Source organism: Amblyomma americanum, chromosome 1 (genome assembly GCF_052857255.1).
Source record: "Amblyomma americanum isolate KBUSLIRL-KWMA chromosome 1, ASM5285725v1, whole genome shotgun sequence".
Classification (NCBI taxonomy): domain Eukaryota; kingdom Metazoa; phylum Arthropoda; class Arachnida; order Ixodida; family Ixodidae; genus Amblyomma; species Amblyomma americanum.
This window is the reverse complement of record NC_135497.1, coordinates 266,129,200-266,149,412: the sequence shown is the minus strand read 5'-3', so window position 1 is coordinate 266,149,412 and position 20,213 is coordinate 266,129,200. Positions and strand designations below refer to the sequence as shown.

At 44.0% G+C, this 20,213-nt stretch overlaps 1 long non-coding RNA gene across 1 annotated transcript; it reads right to left on the bottom strand.

Moving 5' to 3' along the window:
- Window positions 1-15,970: 15,970 nt before the first annotated feature.
- On the bottom strand, window positions 15,971-20,213 carry LOC144096966 (uncharacterized). Its single transcript, XR_013306880.1, has 3 exons — window positions 20,037-20,213; window positions 19,531-19,682; window positions 15,971-16,038 (listed from the first exon to the last, which is right to left on the bottom strand). It is a non-coding gene; the product is annotated as an uncharacterized LOC144096966 (long non-coding RNA).

Sequence of the window (20,213 nt, the reverse complement as noted above, 5' to 3'; positions counted from 1 at the left end):
AAATCGTCAAAGAAAATATCTATGATAATTGTAGGGGAAGCTCTTTGTTGTTGGAGAACAGGACGGGAGTTTTGCAGACTAAGACATGTAGAGTCAGGTACCCCGAGATAAAAATGTTGTGCATTGCGTGCGGAGAGGAGGAGTAAATGGCTGAACACTTGATACTTCTCTGTAAAGGCTTCACCCTGCAGTGGTAAGCAGCGGGGCTGATTTTTTCAAAGCATTGGGGTTTAAGGACAGTGAAGGAAAATTAGATTTTAAGCGGATAGAAGCAACCAAGTGAATGGTATCTGATTGGTGGCTAAAATCAAGACAAGAGTAAAATTTCATAAGTGATGACTAGGTGGCTTGAACCACCGCACGACTTAAAGAGTTCTGCCTTATCTATCCATCCATTCATTGTATTCATACTAAAGGTGGACGGCCCTGTACATTGTAGATATAAGCGAAAGGCACAAATCTTCGAAAGGCACTAGGTGAATATTGCTCACGTGCTAACTATTAAATTGCACGGGATCTTCAAATGTTAAAGATGCCCTGCCTCATTCGAAGTTCCTGGAATCGTTTACAAGATACCCTGCGACGATTGTCTCAGTCTACATCAGGAAGACACGAAATCTACCAAGGGGGCTAAGAGCACTGCTATGATTTCGGCAGGAATCAAACAGCCTCAAGTGCTGTGGCAGAACATGCGCAAACAGGGCGTGAAATTTCTTGCGATAATGTGGAGATTGTTGCCACTGAAAGAAATTCGTAAGCGTGGCTGGACCTGGAATCCTTAATACTACAGACCATACTGAATACACTCAACAGAACAAAGAGAAGCCTTCGCCAGGCCTAAGCAAAGTCATTGCGCCGATTAGTTAAAGCTACACAAGCTTCTTCTTTTATGATCGGTCCTTCATTGCGAACAAGAAACCTGTAAGGGTTCCGAAATTTAAATCAACGCGTTCGGCATGGTCAGTGACCCAAGTTTCATTCTTCCTTTAATGCAAAGTGGGAACTCCACGACCGACAAAGGGTGCCCTATGCACCTAAGCTAACAGCAGTTGTGCCCTGCTCTCACAATATATTCCACAACTGACGTCAAAAAGCAGGTTCGCCAGCAGGTTCGGAATCCATTTTGTACTTCTTCTCTTAAGCTGTCCTGCCTGAATCCACGCATTTTTTGTGTTGGCAGAAAGCACTGGTGGCAGAAAAACACCCTAGACAATTGGTGTACTACAGTGGTGTTCTGTGGGGATATTTCTGGCAGTAGGTCATGCTAGATGGCATTTCAGTGGAGTATACCCCCCCTTTAAAGCACATCCACTTGCCTGTGAGACTGAACGTCTTTTAAGAGATTAGGATACTGGGTATAATAGCGTAATAATATGAGCAGGAAATAAATTGTCAGTAAAGCTTTGTAGGGGGCTAGTTGGTCGTGCATACTGAGACTGGGGAGGGCTAGATTCTAGAGAAGGGAACAACACCACATAGGAAGACCACGAGACACGAGTGCTCAGTCTCATTATGAAATAAATTTGTTTGTTGCAGCTTATTTATCATATATTCATTCCTTGTTTGTGTGTCTTAGCTGCTCAGACTGATATGCTTTCTTCAGATCTAAGCCAACTTTCTCAATAACAAGTCACATTGTAAGAAATGCATATAAGCATAATTGTGACGGCATGTTTCGCTTTGCCATAAGTGTCACAAAAATACTCAAAATTGGCAAATTCATATTGGTTGGCATCAAGTAAAAGCTTTTATTCATTTTAAAAAATCTTACTACTGTGTTGATATTTATGTATGGTACTTGCTATGGGAATGAGGTCCTCGACATGCGCATGGCCAGCCACAATTTCATGGCAATTTGTACACTCACTTTTTGCTTCTGTTAAGGTTTGTTGAAGTGCTGTTAAAAGAGCTGGGATCACGTCTTGGGACCAGCTTAACGGGAACCAATGGAGCTTACAGAAGCACAATGCATCCTTCAACTGGGGCCATTTGATTTTCCAGCTTAATGATTATTTTATTCTTGGATAGTTGTAGTGCAGCTCTTGCTCTCCTATTAATATGAGTGGTAGACACCTTTGACGATGCCCTAAAATCTCAACCTGACAATTCAGAGGTATGATCATGTTATCCGTAAAGTGTTTCAAACTGTACTTATAAATATTACAAGTTTTGAGAAAAATTTTATCTGTCTTTGGCATTGGCAAAGCAGCAAAGACTAATATTAAACATGGATCAAAGTAATATTTTACCGCACAATTTAAAATTGTCCACAATTCTTGCTGAAATTTCGAAGAGATATTAGGATGCCAAAATGTTTTAAACATTACAAATGTCCTTTGACATTACAAATGACCTATGTCCCACATTACAGTTTAATCCCTCCTGTATCTTTCTGCTTGATTAAAATTCCATTTCTTTCATTGAAAATGAAATGGGTCCTATATTGCTACAGCACTTACTTGAAGGAGCTTTAAACCTATTTTTTTCTGCGGTCGAGAAGATATGATATCAGGTTGTTAAGGTGAAACATAATGTGCCTTTACTGGGCAATTGCCATCTGGGTTTACGTACACGCAAGAGAAACATCCTAATTTTGAGAATTTGGCATAGTTGCAGCTCATATGAACCAAGATCACCCAGTCTCAACCAAGAACCTGTTGGCCACAGTTTCAAAGAATCATAGTTGTTTGCTAATATGTGATGGCACACCTTCCCTTCCAAAGCATTGTTAGTGCTGGAACTAAGTGAAACTATAATCAAAACTGAGGTGCACCTCAAACATAACGGCAGATAGTTCCAGTCAGCGACTTAATAGAAACTGAATGCTTCTGTCTTGAATCAACAGTACGTCAACTTCATAAGCATGGCAAATTTCCAATGGTCTGCACTATGGAAACCACAGGATTCTATGTGGTCTCAGCTCGGATATGTCATATTAAACTGTCTACATTTTCAGTTGGTACTAGTCAAAAGCCTGCAAGCATGCATTGCAGCAGTGTTAAGGCTTCTTCTGTAATCTTTCTGTGCGAGATGTGTCCTAGTTTTGATTAGTTCTTCTTTTATAAGGAATAGCTATTAAAGAGATCTCCTTTGACATCGGCTGGACACCGGCTGAACTTGGAAAAACAGTAACAGGGAATAAAGTGTATATATGCTTTAGTGCCCGTGGCGGGAACTGCTAGAGGAGATAGCTGGCTACGCACTTGTAGGCGTGGCTGCAAGCCCTTCTGGCCCATGCAGTTTCGCCCATTTTGGCATTGTAAGCTCATTGGGCTGCAGGCACAACGAAAATCATATTTTGAAAAATCTAAAAACTGATGCGGATATTACGGTCAGCTATAATTAACCTTTCAAGAAATAAGCCACATTACTGTAATTGGTAAAAAATTTAATCATGTGTTAGATAACCAGCGTTCTGGTTAAATAAAACATATTAGTTTATCTTGAAGCACTCTTTTACCACAAAAAATCTAAAAATTATCACGTCTTCGAAGAAACACACTGTGGACACTCAATTTTTGAGTGATTATAGCATGTAGAAGGTAAATTAGGCACGGCATATATACATCTTGCAACTGAAGACTCTCACATGCACCTGCTGAATGGCATTTATTTTCTTGTTTTGTGCAATACGTCTTACTTATTTTCTTCTTCCGTAACTACTACATATTTCACACAGCAAAAAAAACTAGTTCAGCTGCAATTGCGAGTGCACATACTGGGATGTATTTCTCTAGTTATTATTATACTCTGCTGCAAGTGATCAACTTGCATCAGCTCGTCCTGTTACCGATTCTTCTGGCCGAAAACCTTAGCTGCAGCCATGGAATCAGCATTCTTGGGCATGTGTGACATCTGTGGTCATATCATCCAGGTGGTGATGTACGTGATTTGTGTGCATCTGGGAGAGGCTGGCCCTATGGGCTATGTGCACCTGATATCTAAATATAATATTTTTATATGCTAAAGTGCTGAATCATATAGATAGATTTTGGTATTCTAAATATGATTTAATCTCATTAGATATACAGCAAAACATTACTTATTTTATTTAAAGTTCCAAAGGCAATATGAAGTTCAATTTTAGGGCTGCATGTACAACCTAAGGTGAGAATTGAGTGTGCACTTGTGTTCATATATAATTGTTAAATGCACCAAAGCGTTGAAAGCTACAGAGCATTACCGCCGCGTTTTTCACGGGACCACGAAAAGAAAAAAAAAAACAACAGCCAGGAAACGCCGTAGCCGAATGTTTAGCGTGAAAAAAAATGTGCAGCGTTGCCTGCAGTTTTTTATTATACTGACATACGCACCATATGTTTCTCTGGAATTAGCAAGGCTGTGTGGTTCTCACGATCGTTCTGCATGCGCAAAGCTTCAGAAACGAACTGCGATGAGTCTCGGTTATCCTGAGCAGCTGTATGTGGAAGGGATTTAGCAGTGAAGAGAGAGCATGCCTAGAGCGTGCGAAGATGCGGCACGCGTGGGCTGCTTCGCTGTTATCGCGGTGGTCGCATTAATCCCCTAGAATCATCGCCTTTCGGAATCTAGAAATTGTGCATTTTAAGGTGGAGGTGACAAGAATAAAGCGGATGGCAGACACAAAATTGTCGGAGCCAACCGACGCAGCCGCATTTCGCACAGCGCTGCTTGTGCCGTCTGACGCGGCAAAGTTTCCTTTTTGTGCTTTGGGTCGTTCGCGCTAGCGCCGCAGCTGCGATGTAACTTTGCCAACAGGCGCACAAAAATCACTGTCTGTGTGTTGGCGTTGGCCTGGGTGCTTCCTTCCAGAAGTCGCCGAACGCAGCGGCGACCAAGCGCCTATATAGAGTACGTACGTGTATGGTCTTGCTTTTTCAGGCCGGCGTCACCATTACGCGCGCATTGAACAAATTCCGGGACGGTGTAAACGACCATCGTGAGATGACTTTCTCGCCGTGCGACAAGGGAATTATGCAACATTGCACGATGTAACAGATATAGGCGATCGAATTTAGGCTGCAGGGGTTTCTGTGCCAGCTGAACTACCTGGCTCATATGAAGAAAAAAAAACGTAGCACCGGGAAAAATGCAGCAACCGCGGACGTAACAGCGGGGTTCTACTGGATGTTTCTTTTGCAAAGGGAAAAATCAATCCTGCCTCTTTTCATTGCGAGGGCTAAAAGCGCCATCTGCGGAATTTTATCTCGTATCGATATCGCCGTTTCGCTGTGCCGTATGCAAGAACCATGATCTGTGCGTTTTGTGGTAAAACCTTTTATGCGCGATCCTTCCTCAAACACACGCTCACACAGTGAACTCTCGTTGTTTAGTGCTCGCTTTTATAGAGCTAAAACTTTCGGTCAATCTATTGGAACTGAATTAAGAGCGCCAAGTTAGTGGTCGCGCGTGTGCGGCGGTAGTTTTGTAGCCGTGCTCCATTTAGCAGTCTTATAAATAAATTTGTCGCTATAATAAACTTTTGAGATTTGCGACAAGTTTTTCGAAGATGAAGACAATATATTCAAGGGCCATTACATTTAGGGACAAATTGTGCGCGCGCCATGGATGGGAAATATATATATGCCCACGTACCAATGGTCAAGCATTCGACGTCTCGATACTTCAAGCTATTAAGCGACCGAAAATTTGTTCAAACTATGCTGATTAGAAACGAAGGGTAAGGGGACCAAAAAATAGTTTTTTTATGCTGAGTTCGGAATAAAGAGAGCCCGACCAGAGGTGTTGGTACTGGTATTTTCATTCTTATGCGACCGCTCATCAGTACTGACAGCATTAATAGCGGCGTCTCATAAATTCCACTCGAACGGCCCTGCATACGCTAAAATAAACTGGTCCCACGTCGTGACAGCAACCGGAGCGCAGCTGGGCAGAGAAACTGCACTTCGAAAGCACCGTGTGACAGGGGTAGTAGACGAGTGGTTCTCCACGATGGCCGCATGCAGCACGCTGCATTACCATGCTTCATCGGTCAGGACAGGTAAGCTGTACGGCCGTTGCGTACGCTTATATTATTACCGGCAGCTTTGTTGCACTGAAATACGCGATTTTGACGGGAGTGAAGTGCCAGTTTGTAAATACCGCAGGTTTGAATTAAGCAATTTCCCTGCCCGTGTACAATACGTACCTTACATACCCCGCTGGCAATAATCGTCTTCAGCAGCTGAGATAGAAGAAGAAAAAATTAATCTGACATTACAGGTGATGCGAATTCACTCAGGCCCCTGTTCTGCTTGAGAAAAGATAGGTCACGACAATAAGAAAAGTCTATAAATCAAATTTAGCAAATATTTAGGGCCTTTTGCTAGCAGTTAAAGCCTGATATTACCCAGTTTGTGCACCCGAAGCATAAATCATGAAAACCAGGTTAAACCCAATTCCTGCTCAAAAAGTGCCTTCAAGAGAAATGTAGTTTTCCAGTGCAACAGGCTGAAGCTACCACATAGAAACTGGAATATGTCTTGCACCTCAAGGCAATGAATAAACTGGTCACGTGATGGTTTCCATGTCATATTGCATGGCATGAATTACAGTGGAAAACATCGTTTTCTTTATTCTCTTTTACAGTGCAGTTGCGGCTAATACCAATTTCACAAACTGCCAACAAGAGCCCAGTGCTACAGAATCCGCCTCGTTTGCAGAGAGTTTCAATCCCAGTAGCACTGCTAGGACAGTTACCTTGCCTTTGTAAGATACCTACAAAGAACATTCAATTCAAAGGACCTCAATTACCATGTTCAGCAAGGGCTTCCCTAGCACTGTCAATGCTCAAGTGCTGAATGAGGTTGTGGTATGGGTACACGCATCCCACTCAGTGATGATGCAATTAGAAAAGGCACTACCCACCTGTAAAAGAGTTGAAACTGGCCCCTCCTATGCATTAAAAGTAGACACGAGCAGTGCCCACAACCATCCTGTTCAGTACCTGAGTTACATTCTCACCTGGTATCAGCACCCTTTTAGCAGTTGTCTCAAAGCAGTATGTTGGTGAAATTTCTATTCCTCGTTAGCTTTGTGGAGAACTTTCTGCTGCAATGGTATACACAGGAACGCAATATGCGGTTCTGCAGCAACACTTCAGGCTGTGATGGAACACACGGCAAGCACTTACCTCAAAGATGAGTAGGTTACTCAAAGGAAACAATGTGGTGGCTGGGTATGGTCTTAAAAAAAGCTGCTTTGTAACACAGTTTTCTATATGGCCAACGAAGTTGTTACTCATTTATTCATAGGCTCCATTAATTACTAACAAGGCGTGTCGGCACGAATACTTTACTGGACGCGGCAGTCCTGGCCGACGTGGGTCTAATGCGACTCTGCTTGTAGGCCAATGTACAGACTTGTGGGCACAATCTTGAGCCAGTACAATCTTGAGCACAATCTTGAGCCTGGAACGGGGAATAGGTGCCTTGGACAAGAGAATGCCGCGCCATGCAAAGTCAGCTGCTGCAGTCCCTCTACTAGTGTCAGTCATACACAGGGCTGGATGCCATTAAAAGATTAAAAAGTAGGCAAGCTCAGAACAATAAAATGCAACTAATAACCACTAAGAGAAGCCCACAAACAAATACGCAAAAATAGAATGCATATGAGACAAAAAAGATAAGGACATCTCCCAACAGACTATAGCAGCAGCCCACGCACTCCTGTAGTGGCTTTGCGTATGGAAATTAGAAAGGTCCTCAAAAAAAAAGGATAAAAGGAACATTGTTCAAGGTGTGCTGGAGAAACCACACACAAAAAGAAGTCTGTAGAAGGCAGAGAACAAGAATGAATGAAAATAGTCAAGACAAACAACGAGCGTGTTCCTGAAAGGCTTCTGACGCTGGCACACAGGAGGTCACAAGCACCATATGCTAAACCCAGAACCTTAAAGGGGCGAAGACACCAAATTTTTGGCTGGAGTGTTCTTAGTTTCAAACATTGCATACTCCCACCAGACGCGTGATACGTGCTCCGCGATTCAAATATGCGCATTCAATATTATCGCATTATTTATACTGAGCGATTTCTATTTGGGTGTCGGGATGCATTACATCACTCCCGAGAAATAGCAGCAACCCTGGTCACGTGGGCTCCAAAAATAGTGACACAGGGACCGTTGCATCGTCTGCTCTCGTACACATGCTGTGCATGGCGGGACCTTTCGAAGTGCCGGCCAGTACTGCGATATTTGAAAACAGATATTTGAACAGATATAAAACATATATTTGAAATTCCAATACAAACATGTTTCCACAAAATGAAGCGATGAAAAGAAACATTTCACACAAATATTTTATTCCTCCTCATCATTTATCACAACCTAAAGCTTATTGAGCATCTCAATTAATGAGGGGAAATCATGTAGAATGGTACAATTTATCTGAGCCATAACTGTGTTCAGGAAAAAAAAACATGACAGCTTGACTTTGTAAGCTGCCGAACGACAATATTTCGGCTTTTCACTTCTCGGCCTTTTGGCGAAGAACACATATAGCACCGAAGAGCGGCCTTGTGGTAGAGCATCCGCCTCACATTCGGGAGGTGCTGTGTTCCATTCCCAGCGCCGCCATGTACCCGCCGGTTTTTTAACGGGTACAAGATTTCCCCCGGCATGGTGCTCGTCTCATCTAGGGTGAGATGCTTGGGAAAAGGGTCTTCGACCAAGCCGCTACCTTGACGGATCAGAGATAAGTTCCGCCATCAAGCAACCGTAAATCCGCCTTGTGAGGTAGAAGCCAATCTCTTTTTTTACCCTTCATGCACACCTGGTGAAGCGCCTGAGCCAGCCACAACGGTAGCGAGCAAATTCCGCTGCACTTTGCTCGAAGAGGGTTTCTGAGCGGAGAGTGCTATGACACATCTCTCTTGAGGCTAGAGAAGTGAACATTTCTTCATGAACGTTGTAAGTTTTTTAACTGGCACAAGGTGAGAGTTTTGGACTGTGGGTTTTAAGCACGTGGAGTCGTTTTTGTGCCCGCATTTGATGGGGAATTTTGAAGGGCAGGCTATCCTTCCCACGCGGTGCACCCCTGGAGAGCCGAGCACCAGGTCGGGGGACCGCCTGTTCACATGGAATAACCAGCTGGTGGACCAGAGGCCGCGGGAATCAAACCCACGACCTCCCGTAGCAGAGGCAAGCACTCAAGCAAGAGGCCACGGCTGCGGTGGAGATGCTCTTCTTGTCACAATTTAGAAGCTGAAAAGGCATATGACGTGATTTAGCATTGTTGAGAAGCATAAAATGACAAAAAAATCGATGAACAGCAGCTTAGGCTACAACAAGAGAGACAGCATTAACAAGACGACCTCTTCCAAACTCCCTTGTGACACCAGCTGTGGCATGCTGCCCCAGTGGCAGCATTGTTGACGGGACATGGCCTGCTTAACTCTTGTGTATTAGTCTGACCACACTGGAAACCCTGGCAGTAACGAATCCACAGATGCTGGCACATTTAAACTAGGAGTCTGTGCAGGAATTTCAGCAGCTGTTTTCCTTCTCACTAGAAGAAAAGTGCCTGACTGCTCCGGACTCTTAGATTTGGAAGTTTGTTAAAATCATGCTCACAAGTTTTTGCTTTCTTTTAATGGTTCATAAGAGTGGTGGCCATATGTGCTGACATTACATGTGCTTTCACAGAAGAAACAAGCAACCCTACTTTGAGAAAATTCTGGAAAATTTCTAAACGGAACACTCTGCATGCTTTCAGGGGCTTCATACACTGTTAATTGTACTGCAAAAGAATATTTCAGGCTTTCAAGAAGGAACCCTTGAACAAGAGGGCTGACAAAGGTTGGTTTGCTCATCACTGAGAAGCACTGCCTTTTACTGCCTTTCCAGTGAAGGCACACTCTGGCATCCCTTTCGGTAGCAGCAATGCCACAGGACAAGCACCAAGCGATTTCCACAAAAAGTAACAGCTTTTTATGACCTCGTCATCACTGCTCGAACCACAGAGAAACTAGCCTCTATTTGTTTGCTTCTGCAATAGCCTACAAGAATGACGAGGCCTGAGAGCAAGATTTACAGATTGATTTTGATGCCACACTAGGGTGGCGTGGCACCTCGCAGCAGCATACTGAAAGTGCATGAATTCTGCACATTACTATGACTACGGCTTATTCCGAGAAAATACTTTTTAACGTAGCTGTGTCTATTCATATGCACCAGCCCAAATTTAATGAGTGTGGCAACCTGTACAGAACCAACATTGCTCACTCAATTGAAGACAAGAAAAAGACAGCTGAAACAGACAGGCTGCGATGCCTAATAATCATTAGAAGCAAAAAATACGTCATGCCAATGAGAACGGACCGTGTGCTGGATACTCAAAGTATAGTTAAAACTCGCAGCAGGCCCCTGCGTTAGTTTCAGTCCGTCCTTTTCCCAGACTTGGCCGCTTTTTTGGTGGTATCCCTCACAATTCTCAGACTTTTTCAGGTAAACGAAATTCCTCTGACAATTATAGGTTGCTAGACACCCTTTAAAACCGTCACAGCCATTCAAAGAAATACAGTAGAACCTTGCTGTTCTGTTCTCGGTTCGTGTAATCTGCAGTATCATAAAACCAAAAACTATGCGTGTTGTGCTATTTCAATTCACAATGCAATTCCTGGATAACTTTTTGAAAGGATTCCCTGGTATACATGTCCATAATTTTGCCAAATTCTGACCATATGATGCTTGGTTTGGTTTGGTTTATGACGGTTTAACGTCCCCAAGCGACTCAGGCTATGACAGACGCCGTAGTGAAAAGCTCCGGAAATTTCCGGAGAAGACGCTGCTGCTGCCCTGCACAAAGGTAAGGACACAAAGCATCTTAAGAGCAGCTGCGGCTTTTCCACAATGCAAAAGGGTAACGGGACGAAGTATCTGAAAACGGTAAGAAATAGTTGACGGACTGGACGTGCCATGAAACTTCAGCTCCATGGAAAAAAAAATATAGAAACAACTTACCAGCGCTAGAAAAGGAACTTCTAAAAATTTGTGCCAGCACATTCACAAAAGTTTTAATGAAGTTAAAGTGCCAATAATTGCCAGGGACTAGGAAATGGCACAAAACCTGGACATAGAAACAATCACGTTCTGAACCGCAAATTTTTCGTAGGTGCTAACTCAAGCTTGTTGCAAAAACATTGCATTCATAACATCCAAAAAATATATATAAAGGGGGAAAAAGGGGGCGAGACAAAAATAAAGGGAAGGTGGCACAAACCTTTGCCTTAAAAATGCAAAATGCCTTGTCTCGTACGATTTGCGGACGCTATCATGTCAGGATTTCGCATTCATTGAAAAGCAGTGTGCAATCGCCTTGAAATCGGTTTGTGGCAGACTAGCCAGCAATTAAATTACCGTAATAAAATGACAGTAATAAAATTACTTTTCTCAGTAATTTCGAATGTAATTGATTACTTTTGCAGCCTGGTAATTTAGTAATGCAATGAACTACTTTCAAGCAGTAATTTCACAGAAAAGTAATTAATTACTAGCGAAATTACTTTTGCTGCATAACGAGTCCATGCTTCTCGTATCTGCCATTCTTTAGCCTCGCGTTTGTGGAGATGAGCATCCACAAAGCAAAGATGTAGTTTATGAGGGTTTAACGTCCCGAAGCAATCGACTCGGGCTATGAGGGACGCCATAGTGAAGGTATTCGGCAATTTTCACCACTTGGGTTCTTTAACGTGCACTGACATCACACAGTACACGGGCCTATAGCATTTCACCTTTACCCAAATGAGACTGCCGCGGTCGGGATAAAACCAGAGTCTTTGGGGTCAGCAGCCGAGCACCATACAACCAATATAGCCACCACGGCGACTCCCTAAGCCAGAATAAATTACGGAAGGCACTTGAGACTACTTCCATGCTTTGATGGCGAAATCATTCACTTTTTAATTTATATTGTTTCCTTCCTTTCTAATGACGCAACTACTCATTCGTTTACAGTCATAGGGCAACACATACATTAAATAAATAATTACTTGCAAAGAAGCAACGCGGTTTAGTGGCCCATGAGTTGAGCGATCGTCTCGCAATATGAAGGCCCTTGGTTAAATTCTCTGCACCCTCGGAAGAAATGTTTCTCTTTGCTGACGATGTCATTGGGGGTTGTGGACCACTTTTCTTGGACATCGACAACGACGCCGAGTATCGATGTTAATGTGCCACTTAAGGCTTGTGCCTTAAAAGCGCGCAAGCAGTAATAGCCAGAACCCTAGGGAAGCGGTGCATACTGACGAGAGGTGATGTGCGCGCTGGCGTCAGCACTGCTTTAGTGAAGAGTCTGCATACGGTCTCACACACAAACGCACTGCATGGCCACCAGGAGAGCTCCATCACTAAGGCATGCCATATGACACCTTCGCGCAGACGTACTGCGAGTTCTTGAGCAAGTACTTTGACGTCGCCGCACTGACAAGAAGTCTCAACTGACACATCTAAGAAAGTTGGTCGTGACTTGTCGGGGTTTTGTGGCCTCATTTGAGGCCCTATTTCTAACTCAACGGCAACACAGGCAACAGCGTCCCAGCGACATGCAATGCATTCCCACTAACATGTCTCTAGAACAAATCAATTGAACAGCAGAATTGGCAGCTTCTCGCGCCCCTGTGCACTTCTTGGATGATGCGTGGATAAGCAGTCAATGCACACCCGCTGTTTACGTGGATGACAAATTCTTCAAAATCAGAATGGTGAGACCTATATTACACACTGAACGATGTACTCCTGATTTAAGAGCGATATGAGAAATATCTCATCTACATCAGCAAAGTGGCTGTTCAAACTGACAAAAGAGGGGCAAAATTTCCGACGCCCATTTTCAAGCCCAGTGGCGGTGCGAACAAAAACTCTAGAAATTTTGCGCAAACTATGACCAATGCACAACATTTTAGCATCGAAACTAAGAAGTAATTTTCATTACTTAAGGCAGGTAATTGTAAAGTAGTGTCATTACTTTTTGAGAAGAGTAATTTGTAATGTAATTTAATTACTTCTCAAAAGTAATTTTTCCATGTATGGTGTGTGGTCAGCGGCTGCCTAGGAAGAAGAAGAAGAGAGAAAGAATGAAAAGGAAACGCAGGGAGGTTAACCAGATGTGAGTCTCCGGTTTGCTACCTTACACTGTGGATGGGGGATAGGGGTTAGAAAGATGACAGAGAGGAAAACGCAAAAAGAAGAAAAAAAAAGGAACGTGCACACATGGAGACGCACACACACAAGGCGATTTAAGTTAAAGTCTTTCACACAGGCCGGTAGATTGTAAGAAGCGCAAAAGCGCTTGCACGGCCTTCTTCTGCGACGGTAGGTCCTTTCGATGTTGTAGAATTCTTTTTTCGGATAGCGGTTGGTCGTCCAGTTGGTCAAGTTCGTGGCTAAGGCATGCCCTCTGTGGACTGTAATGCGGGCAGGAGCACAATATATGGCCAATTGATTCTTCATGGCCGCAGTGGTCACAGGTTGGGGTGTCGGTCATCCCTATGCGGAAGGCATAGGCTTTAGTAAAGGCAACACCCAACCAAAGACGATATAAAAGCGTGGCGTCTCTACGGCGAAGCTCTGATGGCGCTCGAAGACTTAATGTTGGATCAAGTGAGTACAGTCGCGTATTTCTTAAATGCGGCTCATTCCATTGCGACTCGGTGCACTGCCAGTTTTTTACATGCGACAATGCTCATGGGGAAAAGGAATATCGTGACGAAGACGACGAAGCTGGCAGTGGCACGGTACGGAGCAATCGCGCTAGGCCAATGGCCATTAAATCATACCTCTGCCATCGTTTATCGCGCCTCACTTTTTGGCCGGCCACCACGTAACAAAATTATACACCACACAGCATGTGCATTGCAGGGAATGGCCAAGAGAATTTTTCATTTGGTTTTCTGCATGCTAAAGGAGTATAGACACGTAATTTTGGTGGCATGTTTTCTTCTCTACAACGATGCAGAAAACACTACTACGCATGCATCACCGAGCGATATATGCCCATGGCCCTTAAATAATTTATAATTGAATTTTTTCTGTCACGCTGTTTCAGTTTCAAGAGCCGAACAGTTGGTGTGACGTCAAAGAGTACTTTTGTGTCACGTGAGGCATAGAAAAACGCCCATATAATCGCTGCTTTGTTATAATTTATTACAGTGCTGAAACCAGCCTTCCTCAAGAGCAGGAATGACAACTAATGTGGAAGCAGCGATTATATATGGCAGTTTTTTCATGCCTCACGTGACCTGTAAGAACACGGCGTCATAGTCCTCATTCGGCTGTTGAAACTTAGACCAAAACAGCTCGAGAAAGAAATGCGATTATAAATTATTTAGTGGTTATAGGAGAATACCAGGTGGTAATCCATGTATAACAATGCCTTACGCATCCTTACAAACAAAAACAAGCACCCGAAAGTTAAGTGTCTATACTCCTTTATTTCTTTATTAGACCCACCGTTCTGCTCACTGATCTTGCATTGCAGTTCATCTCATGAGCAACTTAGCGATATCACCTGCGAATCGCAGATTACTAAGGTGTTCACCATTAACTCTTACCCCCACTGTTCCCACTCCAGGCCTCAGAATAGAGCAGGTATACCTAAATAACTCCTGTTTATAGAATTACAGGAGGTATGTTGTTGCAGAGGAGGCATTGTGGAAACTCATTTTTTTTTCATGATTGATGATGTATTAGACACTGCAGTCACTGCAGACACTGCAGGATGGAGATGATACCCCGCATCTCACACCTAATGTTACGCGGCGACCAGCCAAATAATAAGCGGCGATTAATGATGGCAGTGAGATGATTTCAAAGGCCGCTCGCTATAACGCGACCTTTCCGTTCCCGCACCACTGCCAGCTTCGTCATTTTCGTGACAATATTGCCGCTTTGCACATAGTTTTTCTGCAGTGCCACGAGGTACGCCTTAACGAGGTTCTACTGTACCTATGAGTACTAAGGCTGCTGAACTTGATGTGCCTTAGGGCCCGTTCACACTTGTCCAAAAATCCGGCGAGCGAAGCAGATTCGGCCGCTTTTGATGACGAGCGAGGCGGAAAGCGGCGCGCCTAGGGCGATCGGGCTGGACGAAAATTTTTCATGTTCACCGCCACCGCGGAGAAACATGACGACGCCCTTCGACGCAGGACCCCTCGCCTCGGAATGAATCCGTCATTGTTGCGGCCTTTTTGAGCGCGTTCACTGGCCATAAATCAGACACCGGTACATCGCTTCGTCTCACATCACCTATAAGCAAAATTATAACTGATAAATTTGCTTTATTTTTTATTTAAACGACAATTCTGCCGCTACTAGGCTTAAGAGGAGCACCGGTTTTGTTGACAGTACAAGTACCGTCCTAAGCAGATGGCGCCACTAGGCTGGGCGTTACTTTGCGAGTCTGTTTGCATACGCTGAACTAAAAATGGCAATGTGCCTGTGTTTACGTACGTAAGCGTGCATACGGTTATGGCACACAGAGAGCATCGATTTATGCTCTTTCCTAACCATATCTGTGTACGCCGCGAGCGGTGACGTGGTGGCCGGGAAGTGTGTGGAAAAGCGAGAAACGGCAGCGGCGTGGCGCTTCCGCCTCGCCCGGGCATCAACAGATGGGAACAGCTCCTAGTTTTCCCGGCGAGCGAAGCGGATTCGCTCGCCGGATTTTTGTATAAGTGTGATCGCGCCCTTAATGTGACATCTAAACCGATTCATACACCTGCTGTAAGACCCATGAGCCAACTATAAAAGTGAAGTTATGATCTATTGCTATGCGATGTGTTCAGAACAGGAACTGCACTTGATGGTTTCACAGATAACTTTGACCACAATGGCAACAAAGGCATCAAAGGTTGCCTCCAAACTATAGCTCTCCATCATTGGTGGCATGCTTTCCGTTGCTCTACTGTCTTTCTCACAGTGGCCCACTCATAACTCACCTCAGTTCTGACTGCGGGGCCAATCCAGCAAACAAGACTTACGCAGTGCTGTTCGGATGGACCTTATGGCCTTGCCACTGCTCTAATTACGCCACACCACTTTCGCTGGGCCCCATTGCGACATTCCTAACAGAGGTGGAGAAAGGGGGAAGTTAGAGCACCAAGAAAGCCAAATATAAAACAAGGACATAGTGCAGTGCCCTCGCTCAAAGCTCTTGCCCTGAGCTCAAACAGCACAGGTACTTCTGGTTGAGCTTACAACTTTGTCATGCCCGAGCTGACAGCTCACCAGCCACACACATCGAAACAAATTTATAATTACACATGCCTAATGCCACATCTATTAAAATATGTAAGATGATGTTAAGCCATCTATGCTCTAACCAACCCAAAATTCTTACCACTGTCAACTAGATGACCTCGGTTCTCTTCGGCAATACATCCAGCTCATTACTGTTCACAGCTATGGTAAATTGCCATTTTGACCTCTCAGATTTTCTCATCAAGGGGCACAAGGGCAATTGGTTAACTGTCTGGTTCTTGGAACCAAGTGTCATTAAGCAACCACTACAAGCTCTGGGCAAACACTCCCTGAAGGGGCCACCGAAAATCTTGCACCAAAGTTGCAAATTATACTGTTTGAAAGGGCACTACTTTTTTATTTATTTGTACCTCAAAGGCCCAGCGGGAGTATTACATGAGGGATGTGCTGACATATATTAAACCTCCTACCACAGAAGTTTTCAGAAAAGGCAAACTGAAGAGCTAAACTATTCATCTACATCCTTGAGGTTATTTTGCTCCCATAATTCCTACTGCACTAGAAGTCTGTTTTAGTGCTTTAATCTGAATGCCAAACACCCATAGGCATGCACCACACATCCTTTACTAGCATAGCACCACGTAAGATGATGTCAATGCCTCATTTGGGGCCAAGGGGTGCAAGTACACAGAACAGCAGGAACAAAACGCAAGCACTAATGTTGTGTGAGTCACTCCTGTGCTGTCGTTTGTGCTGCATGTCTCAAGATGAAGAACAACCCCCTCCGATTTTCCTCAAAAAGTAAAACTACAACAAACATCTACTCCTAAATTGTGAAAACAAAACGACAAACATAGAAGGAAGAACATAAACATGTATCGTCCTTGTCTTTCGATGTATTCTTCAATTATGGGAACTACTTCCTCGTTCATCTACCTGTCCTACCTACATTCGTCTGTGGCTTCTCGCCTCTCACTACTGCTTGCCTCTAGGGGCACAAACGTTGCCAGTTTCACAGCAGGAGGCCCACTTTCAACATTGTAATTTGCTAGATCCGTCACAGCCTAGTTTCTTTGTTCACTATACAGGCAGGCTTTTTTCATTTAGGGTCTGCAGGTGAAAGCTGTTGTCTTAATAGTGAATGTTTCCACGTTTCATTTTTGTTTCTTCCTTCTATCTAATGGCTAGGACAAAAAATTGTCGCTCACCCAATGCAAAGGAAATAGCCACATAATCATAGGGTCTCTTCCATTTGGCTGCACTTTCTGCACAAGTTCAAAAAGTGCAGCACGAGTTCTAGGCTGGCTTGCACTCGCCGAAATGGAAGCGCAGTTGCGGATAACATGTGTAGGTCGGATAACATGTGTAGGTCGAAGAAGCGGAGAAGTTATGGCACTAGTTATTTAAAGAAATGATGACAGTTCTTTGTTGAAAGGTTTATGGTTTATGGGGGTTTAACGTCCCAAAGTGACTCAGGCTATGAGGGACGCCGTAGTGAAAAGCTCTGGAAATTTCGACACCTGGGGTTCTTTACCATACACTAACATCACAGTACACGGGCCTCTAGAATTTTGATGGAGACAAAATTCTGGGGCCCGTGAACTGTGCGATGTCAGTGCACGTTAAGGGAGCATAGAGACCTAATTTTGGTCGCCTATTTTCTGCTTTATAATGATGCGGAAGACACTACAATGCATGAATCACCATGTGGTATTCGCCTATGACCGCTAAATAATTTATAATCGTATTTTTCTCTCATGCCGTTTCGGTTTCAACAGCCGAATGGGAGTTGTGACGTCCAAGAGAGGTTTTATGTCATTAAAGGCATAGAAAAAGTGCGATGTAATTGCTGCTTTATCGTTTTAATTTGCTGGAGTGCTGAAGCCAGCCTTCCTCAAGAGCAGGAACGACAACAAATGTAGAAGCATCAATTATATTGCAGTTTTTCATGCCTCACATGACCTATAACCTCTCTTTGAGGTCATAGTCATTGTTCAGCTGTTCAAACTGAAACAGCACGAGAAATAAATTCAGTTATAAATTATTTAGAAGCCGTAGAAGCATACCACGTGGTAATCCGTGAGTAATAATGCCTTACACCTCATTACAAAAAAGATTGGTTTGGTTTATGGGGGTTTAATGTCCAAAAGTGACTCAGGCTATGAGGAACACTGTAGTGAAGGGCTCCGGAAATTTCAACCACCTGGGGTACTCTAACGTGCACTGACATCGCACAGTACACGGGCCTCTAGAATTTTGCCTCCATCAAATTTCGACCCCCGCGGCCGTGATCGAACCCATGTCCTTCGGGTCAGCAGCCGAGCCCCATAACCACTGAGCCACCGTAGTGGCGTCATTACATTCAAAAGAAGAAATCACGCACCCAAAAGTTAGGTGTCTATGCTACCTTAAAGAACACCAAGTGGTCAAAGGTTTCGGAGCCCTTCACTACGGCGTCCCTCATAGCCTGAGTCGCTTTGGGATGTTAAACCCCCATAAACCATAACCTTTCAGCAAATAACTGTCATCATTTCATTAAATAACACGTGCCATAGCTTCTCTGCTTCTTTGACCTACACATGGAGGAGGTGAGTGACTGAGGCGTCATAATGAAAACCTAAGCGGTCAAGTCGAGTCGAATGGGCAGCATTTGAGCGCTAATTCGTAAGTCGCCTGTGTGTATACATGCAAAAGATTTTTTTTTCTCCTTGAAATGACGATTTCTGAGAGCAGGTTCATGGTAAGACTTCTTTGCGATTTGCTGCTTGAAAATTCTTCCAAGTGTTTCAGGATTTTGGTGGTCATTGGTGTCGGCGGCATGCACTTGGCTGCAATTTCGCGACGACAGCAAGGCTATCAGACAATCAGGCCTGCACTCGACCATTCGTTTTGGAAGCGGCCAGTGCCAAGCTGCATTTGAACTGTCTGAACTGACGCTGCAGGTTGCCGGCACCACCGCGGAACTTCACAGAAGTAATGCAGAGAGTGCAGTCAAATCAAAGAAACTTATCATGACCACAATCTTAAAGGGGTAGTTTGGGCTTGTTGGTATAGCATATTAGAAGACATAGCGCAGCACAATGGGACAAACAAAAGGAGCACACACGACAAGCGCCTATGCTGTGTGCTCCTTTTCTCTGTCCAGTTGTGCTGTACTATGTCTTCATCTAATATCACCACAATGAACTGTCACACATTGCAACAGTGTCTTGTGAGCTTTATGCACCTCACAAGCTGCCAAACAGTGAAAGGACATCAAGCACATTGTCCACAATGTTCATCTATTTAATGCCTCTTTACAGCATCAGCTGTAAACGCACTCATTTTAAAATTCTCACAGAAGGTGAAGGGCTCACCTTGTGGCACCTTAAAGCCTTTGCTGCCTCAGCATTTTAAGGTCCCATTTGTTCATCCTCTGCGCCAGCAAGCAAACGCCGGACTCGAAGCTTGAATTGGGAAGGCCCTTGCATACCATAAAACTGCCTGCCAGTTTCTCAAGTGCTGTTTTCTGAAATAGATATGAATTTAAAAGAACAACATGCTTCGCTCTGCAGACACCAAAGTGTAATCGCTTATCTCGCCGCAATTTTTTCCCTTGTTTTAGAAAGCGAATTGTAACAGCCGCACACAATTGTAAAGTGCAATTAAGGTAACACTCTACAGTCTTTCCCAGCCGCGTGGCCACAAAAAATCGGACTGCGTATAAAACTAATCGCACAAACGGTTTGTTCAACTCACAACCGGCTTTATTAGTATTTATTAGTATCAAAGCCGGTCGTGGTTCAAATGGAGTGTTGTCAAAAGCACGCTCAGTTCAAGTTCTTTTCTGTAGACCTACACAGAGCTTTTGAGCAGTACTTACGATAAAGCAGAGGAGTCTTTCCCTCCGGGCCTTTCGGGTCCACTGCCGGGCAAGGGGCTCAGTGCTAGTCCTGGGTTATCTGCTGACACAAAATATTCGGCCGCAAGGAAGTTGACAACGGAATGCCGAGTGTCAGATAACAGGCAATCACTCAGTGTGTGCATACCAAAAGCTAGA